This window comes from Schistocerca nitens, chromosome 1, assembly GCF_023898315.1.
Source record: "Schistocerca nitens isolate TAMUIC-IGC-003100 chromosome 1, iqSchNite1.1, whole genome shotgun sequence".
Taxonomy (NCBI): domain Eukaryota; kingdom Metazoa; phylum Arthropoda; class Insecta; order Orthoptera; family Acrididae; genus Schistocerca; species Schistocerca nitens.
The window spans coordinates 529396577-529402576 of NC_064614.1; positions in this window are offsets into that span (position 1 = coordinate 529396577).

Consider the following 6000-nt stretch of genomic DNA (forward strand, 5'->3'; position numbering starts at 1 on the left):
TGGACAATGGGAACTTAAGTGCATTAGAAAAATAATGATTTTAATGCACAAAATTTTTCCACGAGCTTCAGAATGATCCTTGAGGACTTGTCAAATATTGCTTGACAACTATAAAAGTGCTCAACCTGTTGTAACTATACTGTGATGTATAATAAACATCTAGGGAGCGTAAGAAACACGTCTAGTCAAAAAAACCTAGATCGTACTGCAAAAGGATCATTGTGGGAGGAGCTATATTGATAAGTTATGAATTTTATGTATGTAACTATAATATACTAGAAAAGTAGAAGGCCCTTTGGCACATAAAAGTGATAGTGAAATTGGTAATTTATGAAAGTATACCAAAAAATATTATTATATAGCAGAAACAATAATATTTATCTTTTTAATTGAAATAATAATATCTGTAATCAGACATTGTTGCTCATATTGAAAGTTGTTGGATACAGAATTCTAACATTTTGTTTGCATTGCTCTGATACATTTTACCAATACATTAGTTTTAATAGGACTTGTTTGACATTATGTGTTGGCATCTTATTTTAGTTGCAGCACAGATGTTAGACTTTTGCTTTTGTGTGGAACTAATCATTCCAGTTTTTATAGGTATGCACAATCACATGAAGATCAGATATTTTTAACAATTTCGTGTGTGGATGGGTGGGGAGGGAGGAGGAGTTAAATAGTTTCTCTTTTAAACCCCATTACTCAAATCTCTTTTATAGTTGTTGATATGAAATACTATCATTACTCTCTGTTTCGTACACTTTGACACAATTAGTAGATATCTGGCTCTCTTTTAAAGAAAAGACATTACAATTTGTTTGAACGTATCTAAAACAAGATTTTATTTCTTGGTAGTTATGGAATCTTTATGATCATTGCATAGATGGTTTTATTTTTGATGTGGTATGAGAGATGTTACCATAATTGTCTTCTTTATCAGTAGTGAGTTCTTATCATGGAAAATAAAAATTTAAAGACTGCAACGTTTTTCATGTTTAGTAAATACAATGTTCTTCAGTGATACTGATCATCACAATGTTTGTTTCAAATTTTGGCTTCCTTTTCTATGTCGTAGTACTAAGCTTTACTTTCAGTGCCATATAACATTTATAAGTAGAAATCTTTTATCCAGGAAACTAATTTAACTGTTTTTGTAAATTCAGTGCTTGTGATAGTGGTCTTCTGTCTTGCTTCAGCAAATGTCTGTCACTACTCCTGATGCAGTAAATGAAAAGGTCTAGATTTAAAAGGGGAGTATTTGTAAGTTTTCTTTAAATAAAATCTTGGTATAAAATATTAATTTGTGTGGCAGTACTGATTGAATCAAGTCTTTTGTATGACAGCTGGCGTACTCGCAGTTTCTCATGTATATTTATTGATAACATGCTGATGAAATTTGTCACCTGTAAGCAGCAAGAATGAGATATTACTTTGCAGATCAGATGTATATTTTATTCTTTTAAAGCATTTCAAAGTTATGCAATAAGTTGTCAAATAACATACTTACCACCCTCTTTGTGGCTTAATAGTAGAAGTTAGATAGTTGTTAACATAGTATTTAACGTGGTGAGTGGTAGCAAGAAAAGTTAAGATTGTGGTGAGGTTAATTTAACACTGTAAGAATTGGAGACTGTAAGTGACTGCAGGATAAAAAGTATAAATAGCATAGATTTTTTAAATAAACACTACAAATAACATATGAAAATGAAACTAAAATTTGTATTCGGGTTTAAATGCGTGTGTTTGCTAATGATTCAAACACCAGTAATCAAGCAGTCCTAGAAGGAAAATAAAAATATGAAATGATTGGAAATGGGAGTCTTAAGACATTATAACTAAAATTACAGAACATGCAGTACACATTGTTGAACTAATAGTGGTATGGATGTGTGTAGCTCCTACATATTTTTTGTTGTGCGTCCTGAAACACTTATCTTCGTCATCCTACATATTTTGTCTCAGATGCTCAACTTGTATAATTTAAAATGTCACACCTTCGCCTTAAATAATGTCTCGTAATCTACATTTTTGATTTCCTACTTGATGAGTCTGTTTTTTACAGCTCTGTATCTCAATTTTACTCTGCACATTAGCTGTCATTTGTAATTCACATCTGATTTATGTCCACAACATCCAGTACAGTTTCTTTCTTGGTTGATGAAGTGTAGTGAATTTCATTTTTAGTTCCATTTGGTCCTTGTCAAGTCCAGTTTTGTTTTATTTTACAGTTATGTGTTAAGGACAAACATATTCATCTTCTCAACAAATTCTCCAAGCCTATGACCTGTGTCAGTTCTAGTATCATCCCCAAAGTTGCTGATTGAAGAATCATTTTTTTAATTTTTATGTTCTTCTTACATACACTCTAATTTGAATTCTATTTGGTCTTCATTTTTACTGCACTTCTGACAACCATATTATATCCTATTTGATATCATTTACTTTTCTTCCATCTATCTTCAGCTCCTAAAGTTGTACTATTTATTGTTCCTAATATACAGTGAAAAATCAGTTAACAGCCAAAAAATAGCTATCATTAAAAACTTTTTTATGTTGAGAATTATGTAGATGTTGGAGAACAGCTTTCGGTCTTTGTAGTTCAAAGCAGTTTTTTTGAAGTGGAACTAACCCAGAATCATCACCTAAAACCATTTTTTATGGCCTGAGTATGTTGACTAACCGAGAAAATATTATTTCCTTGGGGGGAGAACAACATATTCATATACTAATACAATATAACAGCAAGGTTTAGTGGCTACCAGTAGTAACTTTAAACAGATAATATGCATTACTGTAGTAGTGTACTCCTAACCGTAAAAAACCAAATGAGGTGGCACAGTGATTACCACATTGTTGTTGTCGTCTTCAGTCCAGAGACCGCTTTGATGCAGCTCTCCATGCTACTCTATCCTGTGCAATCCTTTTCCTCTCCGAATAACTACTGCAACCAACATCATTCTGAATCTGCTTAGTGTATTCATCTCTTGGTCTCCCTCTACGATTTTTCCCCTCCACGCTTCCCTCCAATACTAAATTGGTGGTCCCTTGATGCCTCAGAACATTTCCTACCAATCGATCCTGACTTCTAGTCATGTTGTGCCACAAATTCGGCTTCTCCCTAATCCTATTCAATACCTCCTCATTAGTTACGTGATCTTCCCATCTGATCTTCAGCATTCTTCTTCATCACCACATTTCGAAAACTTCTATTCTATTCTTGTGTAAACTATTTATCGTCCATGTTTCACTTCCATACATGGCTACACACCATACAAATACTTTCAGAACAGACTTCCTGACACTTAAATGTATACTCATTGTTAACAAATTTATCTTCTTCAGAAACACTTTCTTTGGCATTGCCAGTCTGCATTTTATATCTTTTCTACTTCGACCATCGGCAGTTATTTTTCTCCCCAAAAAGCAAAACTCATTTACTACTTTAAGTGTCTCATTTCCTAATCTAATTCCTTCAGCATCACCTGATTTAATTTGACTACATTCCATTGTCCTTGTTTTGCTTTTGTTGATGTTCGTCTTATATCCTTCTTTCAAGGCACTGTCCATTCAACTGCTCTTCTAGGTCCTTTGCTGTCTCTGACAGAATTGCAATGTCATCAGCAAACCTCAAAGTATTAATTTCTTCTCCATGGATTTTAATTCCTACTCCAAATTTTTCTTTTGTTTCCTTTACTGTTTGCTCAGTATACAGCTTGAATAACGTTGGGGATAGGCTACAACCCTGCCTCACTCCCTGCCCATCCACTGCTTCCCTTTTGTGCCCCTCGGCTCTTGTAACTGCCATCTAGTTTCGGTACAAATTGTAAATAGCCTTTTGCTCCCTGTATTTGACACCTGCCACCTTCAGAATTTGAAAGAGAGTATTCCAGTGAACATTGTCAAAAGCTAGAAACATAGGTTTGCCTTTCCTGAACCTATTCTCTAAGATAAGTCGTAGGATCAGTATTGCCTTGTGTGCTCTAACATTTCTACGGAATCCAAACTGGTCTTCCCTGAGGTCAGCTCCTACCAGTTTTTCCATGTGTCTGTAAAGAATTTGTATTAGTGTTTTTAGCTGAGACTTATTGAACTGATGGTTCGGTAATTTTCACAGCTGTCACCACCTGCTTTCTTTGGGATTGGAATACAATATTCTTCTTGAAGTCTGGGGGTATTTCCTCTGTCTCATACATGTAGCTCACCAGGCGGAAGAGTTTTGTCTAGGCTGGCTCTCCCAAGGCTATCAGTAGTTCTAATGGAATGTTGTCTACTCCTGGGGCCTTGTTTCGACATTTGCCCTCTAGTCATCCCTGCTTAGCCATTTTGCACTTCCTGTCGATGTCATTTTTGAGACGTTTGTATTCCTTTTTGCCTGATTCATTTACTATATATTTGTATTTTCTGTCTTCATCAACTAAATTCAATATCTCTTCTGTTACCCACGGATTTCCACTAGCCCTCGTCCTTTTACCTACATGATCCTCTGCTGCCTTCACTATTTCATCTCTCACAGTTACCAATTCTTCTTCTACTGTATTTCTTTCCCACGTTCTTGTCAATCTTTACCTAATGCTCTCTCTGAAACTATCTACAACCTCTGGTTCTTTCAGTTTATCCAGGTCCCATCTCCTTAAATTCCCACCTTTTTGCAGTTTCTTCAGTATTAATCTGCAGTTCATAACCAATAGATTGTGGTCAGAGTCTACATCTGCCCCTGGAAGTGTCTTACTATTTAAAACCTAGTTCCTGAATCTCTGTCTTGTCTTACCATTATATAATCTATCTGAAACCCTCCAGTGTCTCCAGGCCTTATTCATGTATACTTATTCTTGAACAAAGTGTTAGCTATGATTAAGTTATGCTCTGTGCAAAATTCTACTAGGTGGCTTCCTCTTTCATTCCTTATCCCCATTCCATATTTACCTAATACTTTTCCTTCTCCTCCTTTCCCTACTATCAAATTCCATTCCCCCATGATTATTAAATTTTCGTCTCCCTTCACTATCTGAATAATTTCTTTTATTGAATCATACATTTCTTCAATCTTTCCATCAACTGTGGAACTAATTGGCGTATAGACTTGTACTACTGTACTAAGCATAGGCTTTGTGTCCATCTTGGCTATAATAATACGCTCACTATGCTTTTGGTAGTAGCTTATCTGCATTCCTATTTTTTATTCATTATTAAACCTACTCTTGCATTACCCTTATTTGATTTTGTATTTATAACCCTGTATTCACCTGACCAGAAGTCTTGTTCCTCCTGCCCCCAAACTTCACTAATTCCCACTACATCTAACTTTATCCTATCCATTTCCCTTTTTAAATTTTCTAACTTGCGTATGTGATTAAGGGATCTGACATTCCATATTCCAGTCTGTAGAAGGCCAGTTTTGGTTCTCCTGATAACGATGTTTTCCTGAGTAGTCCCCGCCCAGAGATCCAAATAGGGGACTATTTTACCTTGCGAATATTTTACCCTAGAGGATGCCATCATCATTTAACCATACAGTAAAGCTGCCCTCAGGAAACATAATGGCTGTGGTTTCCCCTTGCTTTCAGCCGTTCGCAGTACCAGCACAGCAAAGCCAGTTTGGTTGATGTTACAAGGTACTGCAAAGGCTGCTGCCCCTCTTCAGGAACCACACGTTTGTCTGACCTCTCAACAGATGCCCCTCCGTTGTGTTTGCACCTGTGGTGCGGCTATCTGTGTGCTGAAGCATGCAAGCCTCCTCATCATGGCAAGGTTCATGGTTCATTACCACACTGGTCTCACATTCGAGAGGAAGATGGTTCAAGTCCCCAACTAGCCATCCATTTTTAGGTTTCTCATGATTTCTGTAAATTTCTTAAGGCAAATCTTGGGATGGTTCCTTTGAAAGGGCATGGCTGATTTTCTTCCGCCTCCTTCCCTAAGCTTGTGCTCAGTCTCTAATGAACTCATTGTTGATGGAATGTTAAACCCTAACCTTTCTTTATACTAACTCTCTAA